This window comes from Hypanus sabinus, chromosome 5 (assembly GCF_030144855.1).
Source record: "Hypanus sabinus isolate sHypSab1 chromosome 5, sHypSab1.hap1, whole genome shotgun sequence".
Taxonomy (NCBI): domain Eukaryota; kingdom Metazoa; phylum Chordata; class Chondrichthyes; order Myliobatiformes; family Dasyatidae; genus Hypanus; species Hypanus sabinus.
This window is the reverse complement of record NC_082710.1, coordinates 15,401,625-15,420,210: the sequence shown is the minus strand read 5'-3', so window position 1 is coordinate 15,420,210 and position 18,586 is coordinate 15,401,625.

Below are 18,586 nucleotides of genomic sequence, written 5' to 3'. Positions count from 1 at the left end.
TCCCAATCTTTCCCGATTCCTCTCAATCACCAGCAACCGGTTTCCATTAGCCACCGGCGGATAAGACCCCAACAGTTCCGGTCAGCCCTTGCCAGATTGTTGGTCGACTCTCAGAAAGAGACGAACCTAGCTCCAAGTCTTCAACCCCGGATCTCTTTGTGAATCAAGCCCCCCTAGTTCTGACTCAGCCTGGTCTCGATTCTGCCTCCTGATCCTGCCTCCATGTCAGAGTCCTGCACTTGGGTTCGTTCTTCCTGCCACGTTCACGTAACAAGTTGAGGTGAAATCCCAATGCTCAGTTGTTGGTGTTTCTCTTTCCTTGGTCTCAGTTCACTTTCCTCAGTCCTGATTGGCTACCTCTTCAACTGACCTTTGATTCTATTGGCTCATGTTTCTTTGGCTCTTAGGGCTTTATCAATTATGTCTATTTGCATATTTTTTGTTTCCGGAGTTACCAGAAGAGAACCATGCTTCTAAAAATTCTCGTGCCTGTTTTGTAGTTCCCTGCGCTTGAACGTCTGCGGTGTCCTAGTTAAAGTGGTGTCCTTCTCAGTCTTCAAATACCGAGAGCAGCAACAGTAGATCATATCTTTGTATTGTCAGTTTGTGTTCTTGTAAAAGAGTTGTGAGATTTCATCCTGTCTAGGTTGCATAGTTCTTCATGCAGTCTCCACAGGTGATCCTGTACACCACATTGGTTTTGTTGGTTATCTTTATTGGTAGCTTGGTTCTTGAAACAAGCTTCCTTAAAGTCGCCATTGGTTTATGAGTGATTGCAATGCCAAGGAACTCGAGCAGTGGAGCTGTCATTTCTGAGACATTCTTGAGGGCAAGACTATTCTCAAAGTGCAACCTTCGCCCTTCTCTTTTAAAATGAAAGCTTATTTATAGATTGTAATTAACAAAAGACAATGCTGCAAATTAAATTTAAAACATTTCCATAACTTAAAAAAGTTTAAAAATAAAACTATCAACCCCCAAAAATTGTAATGAAACCTGGATTTGATTTCTTTCAACCTGATGTGCTTTACACTGTAATAATATATATTCAACTGTTTCATAATGATGATAAAATCTTCATACAAGATGTAAGGAATTGTTAAGCACAGTGTGCCCATGTCTAAATAGTGTCAAAGTAATTCCTTTCCTGACAAAGGGTCTCGGCCTGAAATGTCGACAGCGCTTCTCCCTATAGATGCTGCCTGGCCTGCTGCGTTTCACCAGCATTTTGTGTGTGTTGCTTGAATTTCCAACATCTGCAGATTTCCTCATGTAATTCCTTTCCTTCTTGTTTTACCCCATTCTCCTATAAGCCCAAAGGTTTATGTATTCTGTAAAGCCGTCTCTCCTTATACTAATCTAGTATGTTAACATCAACTACAACCTCTGTAATTTGTTATGAGTGATGAACAGACCTGATGGACAATGGGGTGTAGTGTTAACCATTTCCTTCCCCCTCCTGAGAACTACAAACTATTGCTGTTGTTATGCTGCTAATGAGAGAGAGAGATAAAGCCCAGGCAAGAACATCTGCTACAGATAAGAGAGGGGAGAGAGATTGTTGATTTACTGTATTAAGACTCTTCCTGGATTATTTACTTTCCATTACAAGGACTGTACTTTGCTCATTAACATTTCTCAGGAGACAGCAGGAGTGGCCTGATTTGATGAACACAATCATTCAGAGTTGATGGATAGCTGAGACCCCATGAGTGGGGATAAAAAGACAGGTCTGGAGAGACACCCTTCAGACACACCAATGGACACTGATTGAGTGTTGGGAACCCACTGAAAGGTGGGGGCTTCGAAGACCGAACTAGGAAATAGGTCAGTAAAGCTCACAGTATTACAGCAGGGCCGGTGGGGACGTTTGTGTGTGTCCACTCATGCCAGAGTGACAAGTCCATCACAGAAGAACGGTCTAGCTGAAGACCAGAGGGGTCATAACTGAATGACCACAACGATACGACGGATTAAGAAAGCCACAAAAAGGTTTGCCTGCCGCAACTGTTGCTGTTACACCTCACTTGCTCTCTCTCTCTCTCCAATGATTTCAATACAACAACCATAACTACTTCAGCATTTATGAACTGAATTCTATACTTTCCTATGACAATTCATTTACCCCTAGACATCGATAGAGCTTGTTTTTATTATTGATTATCATTATTCCTACACTTTTAGGTTTATTACTGCTAACTTATTTTATATGTATATTTGCATTTTTGATATTGTATTGTGTAGTTTACTAATAAACACCTTTAGTTTGGTACCACCAGACTCCAACGGATTCTTCTTTCTCTGCTAGTCAGACACCCAGTTATGGGGTACGTAACAAATTGAAAAGGTAATTGTCCTATTTTAACCAGCAAAGATGAAACAGGAGACAACCTTATTGCACCAGAACATAATCTTAAAGCCTGTATTTGAATCACATCTAAACATTTTAAAGTTGAAGATGGAGCCAATCCATGAGCCACACAGCCATAATTAAGAAAGGTTCAAAGGTTCATTTATCATCAAAGAATGTATGCAGTATACAACTCAAATTCATCTTCTCTAGATAACCATGAAACAAAGAAATGTGTTTTTTTTTTGTGACAACAGTATAGTGCAATATATAAAGTACCACAGCACTGTGCAAAAGTCTTGGGCACATATATATATATATATATATAGCTAGGGTGCCTAAGACTTTTGCACAGTACTGCAGATTTAAGGTGTTTGGATGAGATATTGGTAGATAAGTTGATAAGATCAACAGCTGAAGACTTCCCCATAAAAAGTTGCTAATATGAGGGGATATAAGATGATGTAGGGGAAATTATAAGGTGAGGTGTGAGAGGTAAGTTTTTTTTAGAGTGGTGTACCTGCAGGGTTGGTAGTAGAGGCAGATGTAATGTATGGATCTATTTCTTTTAGGGCAATGACCCCACCCCCCCAGTACTATGTATTGACCTGTTGACTGTGCTTGTGCATGGTTCTCTCTCACTGCAATGTGAATACACCAGTTAAAGCCACTTCTTGTGTGCGTGCTTTTATTTAATTGATACGTCGTTGTGCACAGACCAACAAATTGGCAACAGGTACAAAACTAGGTGTCAGAAAATAATGGTAAACTGCACTGACAGTTGTGGCAAAATTATGGGACAAAACAATGAGACAAACAGTACAGAGAAGGCTGACACAGATGCTAACAAAGGCGTGACTACAGTGTATAGTAAAGAGGAGCTAAATTTAAAGTGAAAATAACGTGGCAACAGCTTCAGTTGGGAAAGTTCATGCATTTAATAGAGCTAATGAAGGCTGGGAGTCATATACTGAGAGGGTTGAACTGAATTGCAACACAATCATCATGGAGGGGCAAAAGAAAGCTCCTATGCTTCTCAGCTTAATGGGCCCAAGAACGTATGTACAGTCTCTTATGAAAACTAGTAACCCTGAAAAGCCAGCAAGTAAGACGTTTAATGAAATTGTTATGATTTTACAAAATCACTTGAGCCCTTAATCGCTGGTAGTAGCTGAGAGAATTTAAATTTTACAAAATGAACTAGATGAAAGCATTTTGGAATACATTGCAGAAACACGTAAACGTTCAAAGTACTGTAACTTTAGAGATAGACTTTCTAATGCATTAAGGGACAGGCTTGTCTGTGGCATGCATAGTCAAAGCACTCAAAAGTGGCTACTCTCAGAAAGAGACCGAACCTTCGAAGGGGCATTGACCATTGCAATGCTGTTAGAGACTGCAACATAAATTCATAAGGGTAAATAGCTGATAAAATTATGAATTAATTCTGAAATATTGGTATTTTTGTTCATGGAGATAAGATTTGGCTTTGGAGAGAATAGGCCTCATTGCCACCTGCTGTGTTCCCAATCAGTTACTGGATGGAGAAATCATTACCTTGGTAGGATTATGTCCATAAGCTACCAGTGTGTGGGAGACCTGGCTGAAGAGGGATATCAATGCAGGTCCTCCCAAAAATGCAATATTTTTGGCAAAGTCAAAGGTTATTCAGCCCATCAAACCTGTCTGTCATTTACTCCGCTACACCTCCATTCATCCACATTTCTCCATTTCTTATAAACTTTCTCCCCCAAAAAAGCCCATATCAGTTACAGGAGCACTACTTAACGAGAAAAGGTTGTTATAAAGGTAGGTCCAGATGCACAGTGCAGAGAAAAGAAGTCACAAATGAAAAGCATGACAAAGAGGCAAAGGGGCAGTGAGGATGAGCCTCCTGATTCCTCTTCACTTTGCAAACGTGTAGAGTTATGGATTTTACTCACCTCTTCCACTTCTTCCTTTGCTGAAAACTGAGGTGCTGGTCCAATTATAAGCTATCGAACAGTGGATGAACAAAGCTGAAATCTGCAATTACACATTTTTTGAAGAAGCATGGTAGCATGGCATTATTTTTTACATTATAAAAAAATTTATTACTGTTGTTGGGTTTCTTAGATTTTACTTTTGTCACAACCACGGATTTGGCAGAGTTTATATTTAGCTATTCCTTTCGGCCGCACTGTAGGCTTCAATTTCCATTTGAGAGTTTTAGCTTTTGGCCCTGTTGGGCCAAGCATTTATTGTTTTATTTTCCCTCTACCTCGCTTTGCATTAAAGTCTGTGAACTATCGATCTGCTTCAGTGTCTCTCGCTCTGCACTTGGACCATATCCGAACTTCAACTACGTTTTATGACATTTAAGAAGATTAGCTTAATTTGTCACATGTACATTGAAATATATAGCGAAATGTGCTTTGTTTTTGTGTCAGTGACCAAACAGTCCAAGGATTGTGCTGGAGGCAGCCTGCAATTGTCACCATACTTCTGGAACCAACATAGCATGCCCAATACTGACCAACTCTAAACATGTACCTTTGAAATGTAGAGAACTCAGTGGAAGCCCACATGGTCAAGGGGAGAATGTATAAATCCCCTACAGGCAACGATGGGAATCAAACCCCAACCAGTGATTGCTGACACTGGAAGATTACATGCTGACCTCTATGCTACCTCCAAATCAAACTGACTGAATATTTCAGTGTTCTAATTACTCCAATTACTGAAACCATTATTTCATACAGCATGGGTAAAAACACTAGCACATGTTTTATTTACAGTAATGGCTTCAGCCCGACGCGAGCGGACCAAAGTTACTTTCAGTTCTGTGGTGAACAGCCCATATTGCACATTCAGAACTGGAGTTCTTTATTAGTACACACATCTTCCTTCTTTAAAGAAAACCCAAGTACAATAACAATGTCTTCCTAAACCTGCAAGAAACAATAATGCTTTCCAACACAGATATTTACATTAACTTCAATTGTATGAACATATACAGCCCCTTATTCTCACTCGCTCTCTGAGATTGTTTGATCATCCTTTTTGGTCTGCTCTTTGTTTCCAAGGATGTATTGCTTTCATTTGCAGTGTTCTGTCTCTGATGAACATGTTCACTTCTTGCACACCCTTCTGTCAAGATCCTGTCATTTTGTCTCTGTTCTGGTGCTTACTATGTGACCATAATTCACTCCATCTGCCTCATAATGGAGCCATGGACTACGTTCATGTGATCAGTGAGCCTTGGGCAAGTTCCAGCTGATTCTGTCTCAAATCACAAAGCTCCTTCTGTTGGCTGCATATCATAAACAGCAGCTCCCCCGGTTGGTTTGTGTTGACTGTTGCTGCTGTTCCGACATTGTCTACTGTGTGGTCTCCACATCTTCCTTTTTATTTTTCCTCTTCAACTTTGGAGAGGATCGTGGAGATATTTTTGATTTCCAGTCTTTAACTGGAAATCGATGAGAGACAGATTTTGAGCCAACGATGCATGATGTGGAAGCAAGACTGGTGATTTCTTCATTGTGATCACTCTGTCCAGCACTGGCATCCAGACTGTCATGCTGGTGTAGCTGGTACGGATGTCTATGAAAAGTGGAATTCTTGTGCTTCTTTTGCATAATCTCTGGAGCTCTCTTGGATGATGTAATGAGTTTCTCAAGTCACATCAGGTAAGCATCCAAGCCCCTCTATGACATCTGTGTACTCTTTCATGGGAGTCTTGTAATCATCATGGACAAGAGATTTACCTGGGCTCTGGTGTCAAGCTGGAATGGAATTACTGTCTCATTCACAGTCACTGGAACGATCCATTCTGTTAAACCAGAACCAGCCACCTGGCTAGAATCTACAAAGACTTCCTCCACTTCCTCTGCAACTGTATGCAAATTTTTCTTGGTAGCCCCAGGTTTGCAGCACTTTGCAAAATGATTCCTCTTCCCCAATTATTGCACGATGTCTTTGGGATGTGCCTACCTCCACATTTGCTGTTTGATCCTATCTGCTAGCTATGCTGTTGCTTTGGGAAACACCTTGTGCTCTGCCCCTCTGTTTTCACAGCACGCACTGTCGTTCCTACCCTGTGCAGTTCCTTAGTTTGTGCTCGTGTGGTCTCTGCTGCCCTACACGTATCCACAGCCTTTTCCAGCATTACATCTTTTTCACTAAGCAGGCTTCCTCTAAGTCCATTATCTGGGATTTCACAAACTATTTTGTCTCATACTAGTGAGTCTCTTAAACCTCCAATCACACAGGACTTGCTCAGTGAGTGCAGCTCAGCTAAGTATTGGTCAAAGCTAACACCTTGTTTTTGGTCACAGGAAAAGAATTTATATCTTTCAAACATGATATTTTTACATGGGACAAAATACTCCTCAAATTTTGTCATTATGGTGTTCAATGTCAATGATGCCTCATCAATTTGAAAACTGTTATAAATGTGCAAAACGTCTTTGCCAATTACGTATGGAAAGATACAAGGTTTTAATTTTTCTTTCACCTCTAAATATATATTGAATCAGTGTTTGAATCATTTTCAGTTATCAGTTCGATTGCTGGTAAACCGCAAAAGTACAGGAGGACTTAGCTTACCCATGACCAAATTTTCAAACTCTCACCTGAATTCAGAGAATTTGGTGAACAACAGCAGCTTCAGGTCACAGTTGAAGCTTGTTTCCAGTGGAACCTAGTGTCTCTTACTTAATCAATTACAGTACATTTGCTCTCTGAGTTTAGTCCTTATGCCGACTTCTGACACCATGTTATGTTTGTTCCTAATAAAGACAAACAGTGGGTAAAAATGCTGGGACGTATTTCATTTACAGCATGACATGAGCATGTACAGCTAGCACACCAAAGTCACTTCCAGTTACGGGGTGAACAGCCCACATTGCACAGTAGGAACTAATGTTCTTTATTATGTACACACATAATAACACAACCGTGACCAAGTGGGTTTTCTCCATGTGCTCTGGTTTCCTCCCACATTCCAAAAATGTACAGATTAGTACGTCAATTGGTCACAGAGGTATCATTGTGACAGCACAGGCTAATTGAGCCAAAAGCGCCTATTGCCATGTTATATCTCTAAATAAGTTTGCTGAGAATTTCCAGTAGTTTTCTGATTATTTTCTGATTTCCAGTTTTTCTTTCTTAAGAATGTTTCGCAGATAAATTCGCTTGCAAGCACAAATGCATTTTGTTAATTTCTAAAATAAATAAAAACATAGTATCGGTTAAGAACACTTAGAACAGAGATGAGAAGTAATTTCTGTAGCCGGAGGGTGGTGAATCTGAGGAATTCATCGCCATGGACAGCAGTGGAGGCCAAGTCATTGAATATATTTAAAGCAGAGGTTGATAGGTTCTTGGTTAGTCTGGGCATCAAAAGTTACGGTAGAAGGCAGGGGAATGTGATGAGAGGGATAATAAAATCAGGCATGATAGAATGGCAGAGTAAACTCGGTTTGCCAAGCAGCCTAATTCTGTTCCTATGCCTTATGGTCTAAACTATCAAGGACAGTTTATGGTATTAATAGAAAATTAAGGTATGATTATATGGCACGAATCAGCAGGAGAGTGTTGCTAGAAATACAGCATTGAGCAATAAAAACAGACAAAATTTAAGGATTTTAAAGGGTACCAACTTCTCTATCAATTTGTTCCAGTTTTCCTTCACAAAATTCCATGCAAGCAGTTGTCCGTATGGGTTCCTGCTCACTGACAGGACAACATGGGCCAGATTCTGTAATTTAATGATGTCCCCTTGCAAAGCAAGTTCCAATAACCTGAGGTGATGGAAATAAACATACAATGGATTTATTACAAAAATTGTAGAAGTATTTTCTTTGTAAAATCACCTTTCTTTTTGATTTATTTCTAACCTCTCATGAATCTGTGGAATTCACTGCTGAAGGTGGCTGTGGAGAGCAAGTCGTTGGGTGTATTTAAAGTGCCGGTTGACAGGTTGTTGATTAGCAAGGGTGTTAAAGGTTATGGTGAGAAGGCAGGAGAATGGGGTTGTGGGATAATAAATCAACCATAAAGGTATTGTGGAACAGATTCAATAGTCTGAATGGTCCACTTCGTCTATGTCTTATAATCTTATTCTGTGGTACAAATGTGACTCTTCCGGAGGTACTTTGTGAACTAATTCATTGTGGGATTAATTTTATGAAAGATGACACTGGCAAATGATCAACTTTCACACTTTTTTAATAGCCACTCTCGTCATATCAATCCATCTCCTGATGTTAGAGTTGGGGAGGAGTACATCTGCAGGGTTGTGAATTAGTGTGAATGTAAAGAGGGAGTTGAGAATGAGCAATTTATTTTTAAATGAAGTGGTTTGCTTAGTGTTAATGAACAGCCACTACAGAATGGTGTACAAAGTACTTGGAGGCGTGAGATTGTACTGGAATATGAAATGTACATGTGATATGGGAAGTTAAAAATGTCATACAGTACTGTGCAAAAGTCTTAGGCACATATATATATCTAGGGTGCCAAAGACTTATGAACAGGACTGTATTTGTCAACGTAGAGCAGAGAGTGAGTTTGTAAATCTGGCGGGAGCAAAGGATATTGGGAACGGTGAGGGTGGAGCGCTGCAGGAGAGGTGTTGGACAGGTGGCAGAGAAGGAGTGCCGGGGTGGGGATGTGGCACAGATGCAGGCACTCCCAGCCCTGATTCCAAACCATTTGTTCGTTGATCATTACAGAATGCCTCACTGGTGCTTCCTGCTTCCGCCCATCGCTTTTCCCAACCATGATTCTCCTCCTATCACTCTTCCACTACCGCTCAGATGAGATGAGAATGTTGAAACAAACAGGAAATAAAGCAAATTTAAAGTTGAAGAAAAGTGGAAGGAGTTGGGAGAAAAGATCTGAGTGCGGAAGCCAGAAAGCATTGAATGACGTGTGCTGATGCTGGAAGAGAAGAAAAGGCTGGTAGTGTGTGTATGGAAGAAGCTAATTGGGAGCAAGTGACTTCAATCTGAAATAGTAGAAGCAAAGAAAACAAAACTCAATTATGGAAAGGTTGCTCGTGCTGAATTCAGTGTTGATCTTTAAAGGATATAATGTGCTGAGTAGTGAGGATAAATGCAGCATACTGACATTACATCTATAAGTGACTTGTTGCTGCAATTGGAAAGCACATTTGGGTTCCTGCAACAGATGTAGTAAGGGGTTTGTAATCCTTGTGAAATATCTCTATGCACCTTCTATGTAAATAGCAATCATTACATTGTGAAAAACTGTTTCCAACATTGATTCTTGTGGAATACATTTGCTCGCTTTGTTCTATGTAAATTGTTTGTTACATACATGTGGCATGATGTAAGCGATCATGGTTTCCATGACCATGATTGTTCTTGGCAAATTTTTCTACTGAAGTTGTTTGCCATTGCCTTCTTCTGGGCCGTGTTTTTACAAGGTGGGTGACTCCAGCTATTATAAATACTCTTCAGAGATTATCTGCCTGGCGTCAGTGGTCGCGTAACCAGGACTTATGATATGCACCAGCTGCTCATGTGACCATCCACCACCTGCTCCCATGGCTTCACTTGACCCTGATTAGCAGAGTAAGCAGGTGCTACACCTTGCCCAAAGGTGATCTTCAGGCTAGTAGAGGGATAGAGCACCTTACACCTCCTTTGGTAGAGACGTATCTCCACCCCAACACCTTGTACGTAAATAGACTTCTTTAATTCCCACTCTCGTCTTCAACTCAGAAGAAAGTTAGCAAGCTACGGTGTGACTTGTCTCATGACCTTGCATTCTGTCATTAGCTTGTTCTGAATTGTTTTGCTGAAAGGTTTTTAAAAATAAAACTTGCAACTTGTGTCTACAGTTATTCTATTAGGTTCTACAAGCTCTTATGAAATCCATATTGATCTTTAATTTATGATAATTACAACATGTATGATAACTATAGTACATTTTGCTTCTGAATTAAAGAAAAAGGGGTGATTTGCACTGGGCTCCTCCCCTTGGATTCTCCAATTACCCCGAGTATTCCTTTGTACTGTAGCGGTTAGCTCAATCTCTTTACATCACCAGAAATTACCACAGAGTTCAGTTCCTGCTGCTGTCCCTGAGTTTGTATGTTCTCCCCGTGACTTTGTGTGTTTCCTCTGGGTGCTCCACATTCCAAAGGTGAAAAATTAGGGTTGACGTTAATGAGCTGTGGACATGCTGTGTTGGTGGCAGAAATGTGGTGACTCTTGCAAGCTGCCCCAAGCACAGTCTCACTGACTTGATTTGATACAAACAATACGGTTCAATGTTTAGATGTACATGTGACAAATAAAGCTAGTCATTTTGAATGTTTTTCCAAGTGAAACAGCAACTTACTTGTACAATGTCAATTTAGTACAATTTATTTGTGCTCGCAAGGTGATAGCTCAACATCCAGATTCCAGAAACCAAACCCAGTTCTGTAGGACTCCATATAGTTGCGGAGGTGTAAACCATTAAAGTACATTGTGAAAAACAGTGGTCCCAACACTGATTCTTGGGGGATACATCTGTTTACCATCTTCTATGTACACTCAGTGACCACTTCATTAGTTACAGGAGTATACTTAATGTGGCCCCAGGAGTGAAACCTGGTGTGATCCTCTGCTGTTGTAGCCCGTCCACTTCAAAGTCAATGTGTTGTGAGCTCAGTGACGGTTTTTTCCACAACACTGTTCTAACGCGTGCTTATTTGAGTCACTGCTGCCTTCCTGGCAGCTTGAACCAGCCTTTACATTCTCCTCTGACAACACAGTCCACAGAACTGCTGACAACTGGATGTTGTGTTGGTTTTTTTTTGCAGCATTGGCTTGAGTTTAGGGCGTCACTGTAGATAAGAATGTGGTTCAAGCGAAACAGGTTTGAAAATTTTCTCTACTCCATAAGTATCATAATATGACTTCAAATATGACTCTATATTACAGCACCTGTGACCTGAATTCAATTCCATCACTGTCTGTAAGGTGTTTGTATGTTCTTCCTGTGATCATATGGGTTACCTCAGCGTGCTCCAGTTTCCTCCCATAGTCCAAAGAGGTATGGGTCAGCAGACTAAGAAGTTAAGAAGTCATTTGCCCTGCCAGCTGTTGAGCATATCGGAATTTTTTAAGTGAGGAATCCAAAATGTATGGAAGAGTTGTCAGACCAGCATTTGTGTTGGTATCTAATACAAAATTAGATACAGAAACAGCCAATCAAGGAGGGGGGAGGGATTGAATCCTGACTGGAGTTGTTGTGTAGCATGGACAAATGCAAGTGAATGAACTTTCAAAGGAACTATTGCTATTTTCTCAAAAAGAGTCAGAAATTAAAACTCTGATTCCGTACCAATGATACTGGTCACTGTGCTAGAAATTTTCATCACAATGCAATGTAAACAGCATTCATCATCATCGTTAATGGGAATCGGGAAGTTGAAGCCCGATGGCTGAAGCCTGGAGTCTGGGGATTGGAGAACCGGAGCTGGACAACTGTCCGTGTGTGAGGGTGGGTGTGAGGGAGGGTATTGAGGGGAAAAGCGGCTTGTATTGCTGTTGTTGTGTTTCTGTGCTGTTTTCTGAAAATCGTGGGCATGCGATATTGGCGCTGAATGTGTGGTAACGCTTTTGGGCTGCCCTGGCACTTCCTTAGATGTGCTGGTTGTTAATGCAAATGATGCACTTCACTGTGTGTTTCAGAGTACGAGTGACAAATAAATCTGATTCTGAAAAATAGGAGCAGAAGAAGGGTGCTTAATTCTTTGAAACAGCCCTGCCATTCAATGTGGTTAGCATCTATTTCCATAACACTTACCTGCTCTGCCCCCATTCCCCATTGTCTTTTGCAAATGGAATCTACAAACTCTTTCCTTAATATATTCATCAGTCCTCTGTGGTAGAGAATGCTACAATTTCACCACTTACTGAGTGAATAAATTTCTCCCTATCTTAGTCCTAAATGTCTTATCCCAAGCCCTAAGATCCTTGTTCTCAACCCCCTTCCATGAAGATTAGCATTATTTGTCACGTACATCGAAGCATACAGTGAAGTGAGTCACTTCTGCCATTGATGAACACAGTCTAATGACGTGCTGGGAGCAGTCTGCAAGTGTCACCACACTTCTGGTACCAATGTAGCACGCCCGTCGTTTACTAAACCCAACCCATGGGTTCCCAAACTGGAGTCCACAGAGTTTCCCGTGCCTCATTGGATAACTCCACATTATACTGCATATAGCAAATTGTTGCTCAATCATCCACTGTGTAACTCACGCTAAAGTGTCTTTGTGTGCATTTCAGTATTTATAACTTCCCTCAGTTTAGTGTCATCTGCAAACTTCTGAATATTACATTCTTTTCCTTTATCCAAATCATTGATATGTAGGTTAGGATTAGCTGAGGTCCGAGCACAGATCCCTGAGCTACTTACCTCCAGCTATTCCAAAAACTATATTCTTTTTCTTTCCATCAACCAATTTTCAATCAATGCCAAAACAATCCCCCAAAAAGTCCATTCACTTTAGGGCCTTAGAGCACAGAAACAGACCCTTTGGCACATTTAGTCCGTGCCGACTTATTATTCTGCCTTGTCCCATCGACCTGAACCAGACCATAGCCCTCCATATGTCTCCATTCCATGTACTCCTATCATCTTCTAGCTTGTACTCCTTCTTCTCCCCCCTCACCTTCTTTTCTAGTCCTGATGACCTGAACTCTCAACTCTTTATTCCTCTCCCTAGATGCTGCTTTCCCAGCTGAGTTCCTCCAGCATTTTGTGTGTGTTTCTCTGGATTTCCAGCATCTGCAGAATCTCCTGTGTTAATCAATATCAGTAGAGCCTTGCATTATGAAGCCATTATTTCCATCCCTACACTATCTCCCCCACTCATCTATTGTCCATTATAATTTTCTTTAACCTGTAAGGAAATTCAAAATATTGATGCATGTAGTCAAGCACATCTTTCTACCTTGGTGACAGCCGGCTGCTTCCTACAGTGCTCCCACTGGCTGAGGTTCCTCTCTGACTCCTTTTGGGAATGCCAGATTATGCATCCAGCACAGAAAGATGCACATCGACAGAGCATGTGCAGTCCTCAGTGAGGAAGGTAATCAAAGCAATTTGGATGGTAATGTGATAAATTGAATCAGTAACTTTATGGACAACACCAAGTTTGGGAGCTTAGTGGTTCAGTGCGAAAGACCATCACAGCTTGCAACGGGATATGAACCGGCTGCAAAAATGGGTTTCAAAATGGCAGATGGAATTTAATGCAGACAAAAGTGTGCAGTGTTGCGCTTTGAGAGGACAAACCAGGGTGAGACCAACACAGTAAGGCACTAAGGAATGTGATAAAATAAAGGATCTGCGAATATAAAGGTCCAAAGATTCAACGGTCCAATTTAATGTCAGAGAAATGTATACAATATACATCCCAAAATGCTTTTCCTTCACAAACATCCACAAAAACAGAGAAGTGCTCCAAAGAATGAACGACAGTTAAACGTGAGAACTCCAAAGTACCCCCACCATGCATAAGCGGCAGCGAGCAACAATCCCCCAACTTCAGCACTGCCACCGAGCACTCAAGAGTGAGCAAAGCAATAACAAAGACACGGACTTGCAGTACCCCAAAAACTTCACTTTTCATCCGGCATTCAACATACCACAGGTTCTCTCTCTCTCCATTTTCTCAGCAAATGTCTCGGGGAGACATAACAAACAACTCACTGGTTTACTGTGTTAAAAAGTGCGTTATGTCACTTTTTTCGAGCTCTGTGCCTGAAGATCGCAAAGATCCTGGGTCTTCAGGCACACAGCAGCAGTAGAGTTTTCAGCTCCCCCTACTACACTGGTCTCTTGCCGTGCCATTGACCCTCAGTCCACCCATCTCCAGTGCCCTGAAATCTCAGGCTTCCAAATATGAGTCAGACTCTCAGGCCGAACCCTTGAAATGCCGAGCAATGGCCGGTTATGAAACCCCGAGAGCGGGTCCCATTCCTGCAAAGAAGCAAAGTCAGCGTGTAACCTCATGTCAGGGTCTTCAGAAGAACCCTGTAAGGGAAAAATAAAGATATTAAAGATGGAAATAGAGCTGTTTTCGAAGATGCGAGCAAAGGAGTCGCTGTTTAGCGCTATCCTAACTCCACCTCCATCTCATAATACAGCTCCATAATTCCTTGAAAGTGTGTCACAGGTAGATAGAGTCATGAAGAGAGCTTTTGGCACATTGGCCTTCATAAATCAGAGCATTGAGTACAGGAGATGGAATGTTATGTTGAAATTGCTTAAGACACTGGTGAGGTCTAATTTGAAGCATTGAGTGCTGTTTTGATCACCCGTCTACAAGAAAGATATCAATAAGTTTGAAAGACTGCAGAAAAAATTTACAAGGATTTACAATTTACAAGGTACTTGAAGATCTTAGTCATAGGGAAAGGTTGAATATGTTAGAAAGTTATTCCCTGGAATGAAGGGGAATTGGGGGTGATTTTATAGAGGAGAATAAAATTATGAAGGGTATAGATAAAAGTAAGTGCAAGCAGGCTCTTTCTGTGGTGATATCACGTGTCATGTGTAAGAACGTGATTGGGCAGAGTTCGGAGCATGCGCAGATCTGACAATGATCTAGAAACATCGAGAAGCATGGCACTGTAAGACACACGTGTGGTTGTTGCTGTTGTAAATAAAAGTTCTAGTTCTTATTCTTCCAGAATATGGTTTGTTCTTAGAAACCCACGGTACATATAAAGAACACAGCATGGTGTCAGAAGTCGGTCTGGAAGAATAATACGATCGCTAAACACAGGAGAAGCAAAAGAGTGTGAACTTTTTTAGTGTGTGCTAACCATTTTTAAAATGGAAGTTTTGCAATCTCCATCGACGCTTCAGCTGACTGGAAACATAGCTGAAAACTGGAAAAGATTTCAACAGCATTGTGATATTTATTTATCGGCGATCGGAACAGATAAAAAAATCGGAAAAAACAAGAGCTGCCATTCTACTCCACGTGATTGGGAACAACGCAGTTGAGGTATATAACCATTTTACTTTTAAGAATGGAGATAATTTGAATCTAAAAGTGATAATCGACAAGTTTGAAGCATTTTGTATACCGAAGCGCAATGTGACGTATGAGAGATATAAATTCTTTACATGCAAGCAGAAAGCTGGTCAAACGATTGATCAATTTGTTATGGAAGTAAGAAACAACAGTAAAACTTATCAGTTTGCAGAGCTGACGGACTCTGTCATTAAAGACAGAATTGTTTACGACATTCTGGATAATGCACTGAGAGAAAGACTCTTGAGAAGCAGATGTAAATTTGGAAAAAGCTTTGATTCTCTGAAAAGCTTCAAAGACCATGATGTCACAGGCTAAAGAGCTTTTTATTGAGAAGTATAGCGTACATGCTGTGAATAACTGCGAACGTGTTACAAAAAATGATAAAATGGCAACGAAACCAACAGAGAGCAAGACGTCATCTGAAAGAAAAAAACTTTATGATCGCTGTGGGCAGGAGCACCAACCTAAAAAGTGTCCAGCGTATGGAAAAACGTGCAATCACTGCGGTATGAGTAATCATACTTCACGCTCTTGCAGAAGTAGAAAGGAAATAAATCACGTAAATGCAGTGCTTGAAAATGAACGTGAGGAGTTTTATATAGAAGTGCTTTGTGGAAACAAACAAAGTAAGAATGACTGGACCATGCCATTGCAAGTGAACCAAAACATTATTCTGTTTAAATTGGATACTGGAGCACAAGTAAATGTTCTTGCAGAGTCTGAGCTTAATGCATTAAAGCCAAGACCAAAGTTAAATCAGACAAATATAAAAGTGACTGGGTATTCCGGTGCAGTGAAAGGAACATGTGTGGCAAAAGTATCATACAAAAATATTGAGCGCACGTTTTCATTTGTGGTAGTGCCAAAAAATGTACAGTCAATACTTGGTTTATCTGCCTGTGAGAGACTGAATTTGGTGAAAAGAGTCTTGGTCCTGGATAGTAACACAAAGTCAGAATACAGTGGCTTGATGAAAGAGCAAGAGGGAACAGAATTTGATTCCAACGTGGCAAAAGTAAAAGAAGTCATAAAGAAAGCTCGCAGGCCCATCCCTTTGTTACCAGCATCTGACAAAGCATTGCCAGCAAAACCAAACTTGCCAGAACAGTACATTACAGATCTGAAGCCAAAGAGTGACAGGATCCAATTGAAGAAGTGAAAGCACAAGTGAAGGAATTGAGAAGTTTTATTGAAATGATGAAGTCTCAGCATAAAAAAGAGATTACACAGTTAATGAATGAATTGCGATTTTTTTCGCAAAGACCTCAAGAAAGAGCCAACTTCAGAGTTTCCATTAATTGATGCAGGCCAGACAAAACATGAAAATAACAACAAAATACAAGAACTGTGTAAACCACTTAGAAGGTCTACTCATGTTCATAAACCCGCAGAGACTGATAGAGACATGTTAAATTATGAATTTGTTTTGATTAATGTTGTTAATTGCTTTTCTTTTTAAGGAAAGGAAGATGTAGTGATGTACTACATACAGAGCTAGAGATGGCATGCAGTCGGTAAGTCGATTCGAGACTAGTTTATTCAAACTTCGCGGTGCTGGCATTTAATCCCTAGTGCCCGCCCTCTCCAGGCGGAAATTATGTCAGAGGTGTATTACCAAAGTCTCTCCCCGCGCGCTGGCTATTTGTGAGCCGGTTCGCCTGTGCAGAAAGTGGGTCGCCACAATGTGGTGATATCACGTGTCACATGTAAGAATGTGATTGGACAGAGTTCAGAGCATGTGCAGAACTGACAGAATGATCTAGAAACATAGAGAAGCATGGTGCTGGAAGACACACATGTAGTTGTTGATGTTGTAAGTAAAAGTTCTAGTTCTTATTCTTCCAGAATATGGTTTGTTCTTCGAAACCCACGGTACGTATAAAGAACACAACACTTTCCACTGAGGTTGGGTGAGACTAGAATTAGAGGTCATGGGTTAAGGATGAAAGGTGAAACATTTAAGGAAACATGAGGAGGAACTTCTTCATTCAGAGGGTGGTGCAAGTGTAGAATGAGCTACCAGTAGAAGTGGTAGATACATTATTGTTCGACTGTAACACTTAAGAGAAGTTTGATTAAGTCTGTGGACGGGATGTGAATGGAGGGCCATATGGGTCGACGGGACTAGGCCGAATAGCAGTTTGACATGGACAAGATGGGCTGAAGGGCCTATTTCTGTGCTGTACTGCACTATGACTATTACTCTGGAGTTGTAGCATCCAAACTACATGCAGAAGATGAATGATTGGTGGTACAAAAAAGAAATTTGTGGAAAGATTAAAGAAACTCCAGCTGTCAAGCCTACAAAGGAATCTACCACAACATACACAAGATGCTGGAGGAACTCAACAGCATCTATGGAAATGAATAAACAGTCAACATTTTGGGCCAAGACTCTTCTTCAGGACTGGAAAGAAAGGAGGAACATGCCAGAATAAAAAGGTGAGGGGAGGGAAGGAGGGCCAGCTAGAAGGTGATAGGTGAAGCCGGGTAGGTGGGAAAGATAAAGGGTTGGAGAAGAAAGAATCTGATAGGAGAGGAGAGTGGACCATGGGAGAAAAGGAAGAAGGATGGACACCAGGGGAAGGCGATAAGCAGGTGGGGAGAAGAGGTAGGAGGCCAGAGTTGGGAATAGAAAATACGGAAAGCAGAGCACAATAAATACTAGAAGGAGATATCAACGTTCATGCCTCGACCTGGGAAGACCAGAAAACACAGGAGCAGAATTAGGCCATTTGGCCTATCAAGTTTGCTCCACCATTCAATCATGGCTGATCCTTTTTTCCTCCTTCAACCCCACTCTCCAGCCTTCTCCTTGTAACCTTTGATGCTTTGTCCAATCAAGAATCTATCAATCTCCGCCTTAAATACACCCAAATGATCTGGCCTCCACAGCTGTCTGTAGTAACAAATTACACAAATTCACCATCCTCTGGCTAAAGAAATTTCTTTGTATCTCTGTTTTAAATGGACGCCCCCTCTATCCTGAGACTGTACCCTCTTGTCCTAGACCCACCCCCTATGGGAAACATCCTTTCCACATCAACTCTGTCTGGGCCTTTCAACGTTTGAAAGGTTTCAATGAGCTCCTTCCTCATTCTTCAAAATTCCAGACAGTATAGACCCAGAGCTATCAAATGTTCGTCATATGATAACCCTTTCATTCCCAGAACTACCCT